At 40.7% G+C, this 9,345-nt stretch overlaps 3 pseudogenes; all 3 read left to right on the forward strand.

The window, feature by feature from the left end:
- Nucleotides 1–1,110: 1,110 nt before the first annotated feature.
- On the forward strand, nucleotides 1,111–1,232 carry LOC121390966 (annotated as a pseudogene).
- Nucleotides 1,233–3,438: 2,206 nt separating this feature from the next.
- Nucleotides 3,439–3,554, forward strand: LOC121390967 (annotated as a pseudogene).
- A 5,618-nt stretch (nucleotides 3,555–9,172) lies between these two features.
- Nucleotides 9,173–9,293, forward strand: LOC121390968 (annotated as a pseudogene).
- Nucleotides 9,294–9,345: the final 52 nt, after the last annotated feature.

Raw genomic sequence — 9,345 nt, forward strand, 5'->3', positions numbered from 1 at the left:
TTCCGTCCATACACAAAACAAAAACGAATGCGCTGTTGACTTCCGAAAATTACATACGTAACCTCTATTTTACTCATTGTTGTCTACGGCCTACCACGTTGAAAGCCCCGTTCTCGTCCGTCCCGAAGTTAACAAGTCGGGCCCGGTTAGTATTGGATGGGTGACCCTTGGGAACACCGGGTGCTGTAAATTATTTTTTTTTTCTATTAAATTTTTTTTTTTTTTAATTTCTTTTGATATCGTTTTATTGTTTTTATATTTTTAGCAGTCATAATTACAAATCACCTTTTAACGAGACCTGTGGAACCATGCACAGCGATTCTTAAATAAGTGTTTAAGCTGCGGAACAAAACTTCGTTTCGAAGCGTCAACAATTGGGCCTGACGTCATTTGTCTTGTAAGATAATGGGCATACGAACCTTAGTCAGACTAAGACCCCGCCCCAACACCCCCACCCCCGGCCTAAAATTCATGAACTGTGTCTGGCCCCACCGAACGCCATTTTACCTGTCCGTCTCACTACACAGAAACAAAACGAATGCTCAATGTTACTTCCTGAAATTACATACGTAACCTTTTTTACACGTTGTTTGTCTACGGCCATCCACTTTGAAAGCACCGGTTTCGTCCGTCACCGAAGTTAAGCACGTCGGGCCCCTTTTACTTGGATTTCCGCTTTTGGAACCCCGGGTGCTGAACATTATTTTTTTTTCTATTAAGAATTTTTTTTTTTTTAATTTACTTTTGAATATCGATTTTATTGTTTTTTATTTTTAGCTTCCCTAATTACAATCACCTTTTAAAACGAGACCTTGGAACCGTGCACAGCGATTCTTAAATAAGTTTTTTAAGCTCGGAACAAACTTCGTTTCGAAGCGTCAAACATTCCTGACGTCATTTGTCATTGTAAAAATGGCAATATCGAACCTTAGTGCAGACTAAGACCCCGCCCCAACACACCCCACCCCCCGCGCTAAAATTCATAACGTGTGTCTGGCCCCCACCGAAAGCCATTTTACCGTCCGTCTCACTAACAGAAAACAAAAACGAAGCTGCCATGTTGACTTCCTGAAAATTACATCCGTTTATACCTCATTTACATCAGTTGTTGTCTACGGCCATACCCACGTTGAAAGCACCGGTTCTCGTCCGATCACCGAAGTTAAGTAACGTCGGGCCCCGGTTAGTATTTGGATGGGTGACCGCCTGGGAACAACCGCGTGCTGTAGGACATTTTTTTTTTCTAGTAAGAATTTTTTTTTTTTAATTTAATTTTGAATATCGTTTATTTTTATATTTTAGGCTAGTCATAATACAATCACCTTTTAACGAGACCTGTGGAACAGTGCACACGATCTTAAATAAGTGTTAAGCTGCGAGACAAAATTCGTTTCGAAGCGTCAAACAATTGCCTGACGTCATTTGTCAGTGTAAGATAATGGCAATATCGACCTTAGTGCAGACTAAGACCCCGCACCAACACAACCCCCCCCCCAAACGCCCCAACCCCCCGCGCTAAAATTCATGAACGTGTGTCTGGCCCCACCGCACGGCATTTTTACCTGTCCGTCTCACTACACAGAACAAACGAATGCTCAATGTTGACCTTCCTGAAAATTACATACGTAACCTCTATTTTAACATCATTTGTTGTCTACGGGGGCCATACCACGTTGAACGCACCGGTTTCTCGTCCGATCAATCACCGAAGTTAAGCAACGTCGGGCCCGGTTAGGACTTTTGGATTGGGGAAACCGCTTGGGAACACCCGGGGCTGTAGACATTATTTTTTTTTCTATTAAGAATTTTTTTTTTTTTTTTTTTTTTTTAATTTTCCTTTTGAATATCGATTTTATTGTTTTATATTTTTATGCTAGTCATAATTACAATCACAAAACCACCTTTCACGAGACCCTGTGGGAACCAGTTCCAAGCGATTCGTAAATAAGTGTGTAAAGGCTGCGGAGAACAAACTTCGTTTTCGAAGCGTCAACAATTGCCTGACGGAAACGGGCCCGGTCAATTTGTCATTGTAAGATAATGGGCAATAATTCGAACTAGTGCAGACTAAGACCCCAACCACCGCCCCAACACCCACCCACAGCCACCCACCCCCCCGCGCTAAAATTTCATGACACGTGTGTCTGGCCCCACCGACGCCATTTTACCTGTCCGTCTCACTACACAGAAAAAAAACAAAAAACGAATGCTGCATGTTGACTTCCGAAACTTACATAACGTATACCTCTATTTACTCATTTGTGTGTCTACGTACGGCCATCCCACGTTTGAAAGCCCCGGTTCTCGTCCGATCACCCGAAGGTGTTTAAGCAACCCGATCCCGGGCCCGGTTAGTCTGGATGTGTGACGCTTTGGGAACACCGGGTGCTGTAACATTTTTTTTTTTTCTATTTAAGAATTTTTTTTTGTTTTTTTTAATTTAACTTTGGAATATCGATTTTTCTTTGCTTTTAATATATATTTTTTTATCTAGTCATAATTACAATCTCACCCCTTTTTAACGCGACCTTGGAACCATTGCACAAGCATTCTTAAATAAGTGTTTAAGCTGCGGAGACAAAACTTCCGTTTCGAAGCGTCAAACAATTGCCACGTCATTTTGTCATTGTAAAATATGGCAAATAACTCGAACCTAGTCGAGACTAAGACCCCGCCCCAACCACACCCACCCCCCCGCGCTAAAATATTCATGACGTGTGTCTGGCCCCACCGAACACGGCCATTTTAATACCTGTCCGTCTCAACTAATAACACAGAAAACCAAACGAATGCTGCATGTTGACTTCCTGAAGATTTCTACGTTATACCTCTATTTTTTAACAATCAGTTGTTTGTCTCGTGGCCATACCACGTTGAAAGCCCGGGGGGGGGGGGGGGTTTTCTCTCGTCGATCACCGAAGTTCAGCAAAGAACGTCGGGCCCGGTTAGTATGGATGGGTGACCGCTTGGGAAACCACCGGGTGCTGTAGACATTTTTTTTTTTTCTATTAAGATTTTTTTTTTTTTATTGTATTTACTTTTGAATATCGATTTTATTATTTTTTTATATTTTTAGGCTAGTCTAATTACATCACCTTTTAACTTTTAACGAGACCTGTGGAACCAGTGCACAGCGATTCTTAAATAATGTTTAAGCTGCGGCGCCAAACTTCTTCGTTTCGAAGCGTCAAAAAATTGCCTGAACGTCATTTGTCATTGTAAGATACTGGCAATATTCGAACCTTACTATGCAGACTAGACCCCGCCACAACAACACCCCACCCCCGCGCTAAAATTAAATTCAATGCACGTGTGTCTGGCCCACCGAACGCCATTTTACCCTGTCCGTCTCACTACACACAGAAAACAAAAACGAATGCGGCATGTTGACTTCCTGAAAATTACATCGTATTACCTCTATTTTACATCAGTTTGTCTACGGACGGCCATACCACGTTGAAAGCACCGGTTCTCGTCCGATCACCGAAGTTAAGCAACGTCGGGGCCCGGTAGTACTTGGATGGGTGACCGCTTGGGAACACCGGTAGCCTGTAGACATTATTTTTTTTCTATTATTAAGAATTTTTTTTTTTTTTTATTTATTTACTTTTGAATATCGATTTTATTGTTTTTATATTTTTTTAGGCTAGTCATTTACAATCACCTTTTAACGAGACTGTGGAACCAGTGCAACAGCGATTCTTAAATAAGTGTTTAGCTGCGGAGACAAACTTACTACTCGTTTCGAAGCGTCAAACAATTGCCCTGACGTCATTTGTCATTGAAGATAATGGCAATATCGAACCTTAGTGCAGACTAAGACCCCCCCGCCCAACACATCCCCACCCCCGCGCTAAAATTCAGAACGTGTGTCTGGCCCCACCGAACGCCATTTTACCTGTCCGTCTCACTACACAGAAAACAAAAACGAATGCTGCAATGTGGTTGCTTCCTGAAAATTACATACGTATACCTCATTTTACATCAAGTTGTGGTCTACGGCCATACCACGTTGAAAGCACCGGTTGCTCGTCCCGATCCACAAAAACATAAGTTAAGCGACGTCGGCCCGTAGTTAGTAACTTGGATGGGTGACCGCCTGGGAAAAAAAACAAACCGGTGCTGTAGGACATTTATTTTCTGTTAAGAAAATATTTTAATTTGACTTTAGAATATCGATTTTAGTTATATTTATTAATTTATTATTATTATTATTATTAATTATTATTATTAATGTATTATTATTATTGAAGAGCGATCTTTCAATAAGTGTTAAGCTGCGAAAAAAAAAAAAATATACTGTTGTCGTGAAGCGGTCAAACAACTGCCTAAAAAAATTTTTCATAGATAAAGATAAATGGAACGTCTAACCTATAGGGACAGACTAATACCCCCCGCCCCAAAGAAATAAAAAAAAAAACTAAAACGAAAAGAACGTGGTTCAAAAAAACCTATACCAGTTACATCTTACTAGGGACGAGTTCCAAATTGCACAGGAAAACAAATAAAAACTGGCAATTTTTGCCTTCCCTGAAAAGTACTCACGTTCCCACTCATCGTACGCACGATCATTTGTTGTCTACGTCCATAGCTTCACCCTTTGAAAAGCAAATGACTGGCACTGGATTCACCGAAGATACTTAAAAAAGCTTGGAATGTGAATACGAATACTTTTGGTGGGTGCCGGCTGTCTTGGTCGTGCAACATTGAGCTGCTTACGACCATTGCGTAGTCAGGTAAGGAATTAAAGTGCATGTCTTCGCTTCATCACAAATTGTACAGTTCATTGTTTTTTTTTTTTAAATGTATAAAACACTGAGGCGTGTCAGCTTGACAATACATCAATCCCCTTTTAAATGGAGAAATGTGGAAATAAACTGCAACCGGCGCTTCTAACAAATGGGACGAAACTGAGTCGCGAAACTCAAAGTAATCTGCGAATCAGGGGGGGGGAGAGTCCGACACTTGGTGGATTAATAAGTCTTGATCATCTTGCAATATCTAAGCCTAGAGACCTCCAATTTCAAAAGCTATGAATAAAAGCAGTCGGGAACCCCCCCAACCACAATAAAAACCAACGAAGTCTAAGTCTTGCCGCACCACCGCGGGCAAGAACTAGAGAGTCTCCGGGACAAACAAACAGGAAGTAGAAAAGAAGGAGATTGCGCAAAAGGAACAAATAATTACTACGATAACAGTGGCATTGGCTGAAAAAGCAGAAACTTATTCCGAGCGGGAGAGGTTAGAAGCTTGAGATAGGCACTCGTCGGGTCACAAAAAAAAAAACTCGGGAAAAAAAAAAAAAAGAAAAAAAAAAAAAAAAAGAAAAAATGGCCGAATCCGCAAGTGCAGAGATGAAAGAAGGAGAAGTAATAAAATGCCAGTAACAAAAAAGGGGCCAACCATGTAGGTAATTAAGAACGGCAAAGTCATTTTAGGAGAGCAAAAAACCAATGCACGGACAGAGGAAACAGTGCACAGCGATTCGTAAATAAGTGTTTAAGGTTAAGCTGCTGCGGATACAAAACTTCGTTTCGAAGCGGTCAAACAATTGCCTGACGTCATTTGTCATTGTAAGATAATGGCAATATCCCGAAACCTTAGTGCAGACTAAGACCCCGCGACCGAACAACATTCACCCAGCCCAACGCTAAAATCTCAGCGCTAAAAGTCATGAACGTGTGTCTGGCCCCAATCCGAACGGCCATTTTACCTGTCGCGTGCTTCAGCTATACAAGAAACCAGAAAACAAAAATCCAGACATGCTAGGCATGTTGACTTTCTTCTGAAAATACATACGTAATACCTTCTATATTAACATCAGTTGTATTGTCTACGACCATAAGCCACGTTGAAGGAGCACCCGGTTCGTCGGTCCGACTCATCGGAAAATTCTCGGCATTCGTTTAGGATCCAAAAAGCGCTTAGTACTTTGGATGGTGTGACCGCTTGGTAAACACCGGTGAACTGTAGGACATTTTTTTTTTTTTGTGGAATGTTACATGAAAACTACCTTTTTTTTTTTTAAATTTAGCTTTTGAATTATCGATGTTAAGTTAGTTATTAACTATATTTTTATTATGGGCTAGTCATAATGACAATCGACCTTGTAGGAACTAGACATGTTGAACAAGAGAAAAGTGATCGTTGAAGGAAATGTTGTTTAAGGATGGTGCGGGATGAAAGTACCCAGTTTAAAAGAGTTCAAAACAAAATGCTGACGGGTCAGGATTTTCCATTGTAAGAAATGGTCTTTCGTGGGTTAATAGTCAAGATATTCTTGGAAAAAAACGCACTAAACGTAAAAAATATTACAGGAAAATAATTTCAACGTAATGATTTGAGTCTGAATGGAAAAAATACAATGGCGCAATTTAATTGGTATAATATATCAATAGCAGCTCTCTAATTAATATAAGGTCGCGTGGTTATTTTTTTGGAAAACCAATCCTAATGGAACTCGAAGAAAAATATAATTTTAAAAGACGAGGCCTGTGTGGATTAATGGACAACTTATTACCAAGAGAGTGAGAAGCTTTTCCCGACTTTTATGAATAGAGCAAATAAGGGTGTCATGGCCAATAACTGCGTCGCGTAGATCCAGTTGTGATGGATATGAAAATGAACTCTACAAAAAAAAATTGCTATGGTGGGTAACCAAAGAAAGTGGTATTATAAACTGGGGTTGGTATTGCTTTGGTTTGGTACCGGGATTTTTGGGCGAAATCGCTGACTATAGTTAAGAAACCTGTGCGCGTTTGAAGCAGATATGTTTAGTAAATAATGTAATTGAACTCAAGAATTGATTATGGAAACAGGGCTATTGGAATAGATTTTAAAATTTGTCACAATGATAAAGATGTGTTTTAAATTTTTGGTTGAATTATTTTGTTGTAGTGGTGCTCACACATGCCAATTGGAACGGAATGCTTTACTCCGAAGGGGTAAATTCCCTGTGTGTCTAGTTGTATATAACGATTGGGTTTGTTGATAGATTTGAAGCCAGTTTGAAAACAGGTAATGATGGGCTACCCCTTCGGAATTGTTGCTTGGAAATGGGATGTTCGCCTCTCGGAAATTTTTCAAACAACAAAATTACAACAAATATGGCAAGGTCGCTCTGCTACTCCGGGGTACCGTTGCTTAAAGAAGAAAAAAGGAGGGGGGATGTACCGCATTTGGGGAACCCCTGTGAACACTAGTCGTCTGTCAAACTAGTATGTTTTAATGTCATAAGTGAGACTGGTTTCAGGGACTTCAATATATTGAAATAAAATGTTGAGAAGGGGAAGTTAAATTTTAAAATAGGTCTAGGGAAAAAGTAAAGCGCAATAAGACCTTGGGGGGGAGACCCTGTTTTCAAGAAACGTGCACTAGCGGAAAGGAAGGGGATGGTAAATAGAAAAAGTTTAAGAAGGGGGGGGAAGCATAGGAAACATAAAACTTGGCTCGGTTTCGAAGGCGTCAAAAATCGCTAATAAGTGTCGTGAAAGAGGGGTCATTGTTTTTGTAAAACTAAATAAAAAATAATATCCTTAGTGCATCTAAAGGCTGCCTTCGGAAGGTTTTCAAATACCAACACTGAAAACCTGAAGGCCAGATTAGCCAAGGGAATAAATACATGATCGTATTAGAAAGGCCTATCCACTCAAATCAACGCCATGTTTCGTGGTGTTTGAAAGGATGGGGTGCTCAGTTTAAAAAAAAAAAGGAAAAAGGGAAAAAAAAACAATGTCGTCAAAAAAGGGAAAAATTTACCGGAAATTAAGGAAAAAAAAAAAACGAAAAAAAAAATAAAAAGACGAAAGCGGAATATAGCAAAAAAAAAAAAAAAACGGTTCTCCGTCAAAAAAACAAAGAAGTTAAGGGGCAAGACGTAGTGGGCGAAACGTTAGTACTTGGATGGGTGACATAAGGGGGAAACTACACGGGAGTCTGTCAACCGCGCGAACGTCATTAAAGAGCACATTTTTTAACGGCATATTGAATGTTACTCTAGCACGGGCGCTTCTTAGTGTACATAACTAACACCCGATGTCACGCCGACAAACCATAACGTGCACCTCTTTTAATGTAATGAAAGCAGACCGCTCGGGGTGGCCGACAAAGGGGAGCAACCAGCGATTTCTGAAGATAAGTGTTTTAACACTGGCGAGAGTCAAAAACTTGTGATTCGAAGGGCGTCGTAACAATTCATGACAATTAGTGTTGTCAGTTGTACATATCAAGGCAATGTTGAACCTAAGGTGGCCGACTTAGGAACGCTCGCCCCCAACGACGACAGGCACACCACCCACGATCCTTGCAGCACGATCTGATCGCCGCGCTGAAAATCCTGAACGTGTGTTTGGCCCCAACGAACCTAAAGTAACGCAGCTGCATTTTACCGTATCCGTCTCGAACGGCATAAAACAAAAACAGATGCAATGCAATGTTCACTTTTTCCGGAAAATTACCTACTTATACCTTTATTTTACATCAGTTGTTGCTTTTCTACCGAGTACGCGCGCATACCAAACGTTGAAGAGCAACGGTTCTCGGCCGTATCACGGTGGCGAAGTTAAGGGGCGAACGTTCGGCGGCGTCGGTTGATTATGGATTGATTGGTGACTGACCAGCTTGGGAATCGTTAAAAAAAGGTTGGCTGTATGAGTTATCTACATTTCTAACGTATACGGCATTTTATCAGGTTTGTAAATAATTTAATTGCGCATAAATATCGCTCAACCAATACCAGGCTAAATATAAAAACCGAAAAGTATAGACATTGGCCAAACTTTGATATAAATAATTACGGGTATCTTTCGTGTTACAACCGAAGTGGGAACAAAGCCGATTCTTCGAATAAGTGATTTATGCTGAAAATGAGGAAAAGACATATGTGTTCGAAAAGAAACGTTTCAAAACTCGTGGCTTGATTTAAGAAAAAGGAAAAAACGGGGAAAGAGGGGAAAAAAAGGGGAACCCAACCCCCCAAGGGAAAGAAAAAACCACCACCAAAGGGGCGGCTGATGGTCAGTGAACGGAATAAAAAAGCGCGCTGTCACCCAGGGCCGGGAACGGCCCATTTATAAACCGGTGGGAATCCGGTCGAGGGAGGGAAAACAAAAACGAATGCTGCATGTTGACTTCCGTGAAAATTACTACTATACCTCTTTTTACATCAGTTGTTGTCTACTGCTAATACCACGTTGAAAGACCGGTTCTCGTCCGATCACCGAAGTTTAAGCAACGTCGGGCCCGGTTAGTATTGGAATGGGTGACCGCATTGGGAACACCGGGTGCTGTAGACATTTTTTTTTTTTTTTCTATTAAGATTATTTTTTTTTTTGTTAATTTACTTTT

This window comes from Gigantopelta aegis, unplaced genomic scaffold (assembly GCF_016097555.1).
Source record: "Gigantopelta aegis isolate Gae_Host unplaced genomic scaffold, Gae_host_genome ctg11280_pilon_pilon, whole genome shotgun sequence".
In the NCBI taxonomy this organism is placed as follows: Eukaryota; Metazoa; Mollusca; class Gastropoda; order Neomphalida; family Peltospiridae; genus Gigantopelta; species Gigantopelta aegis.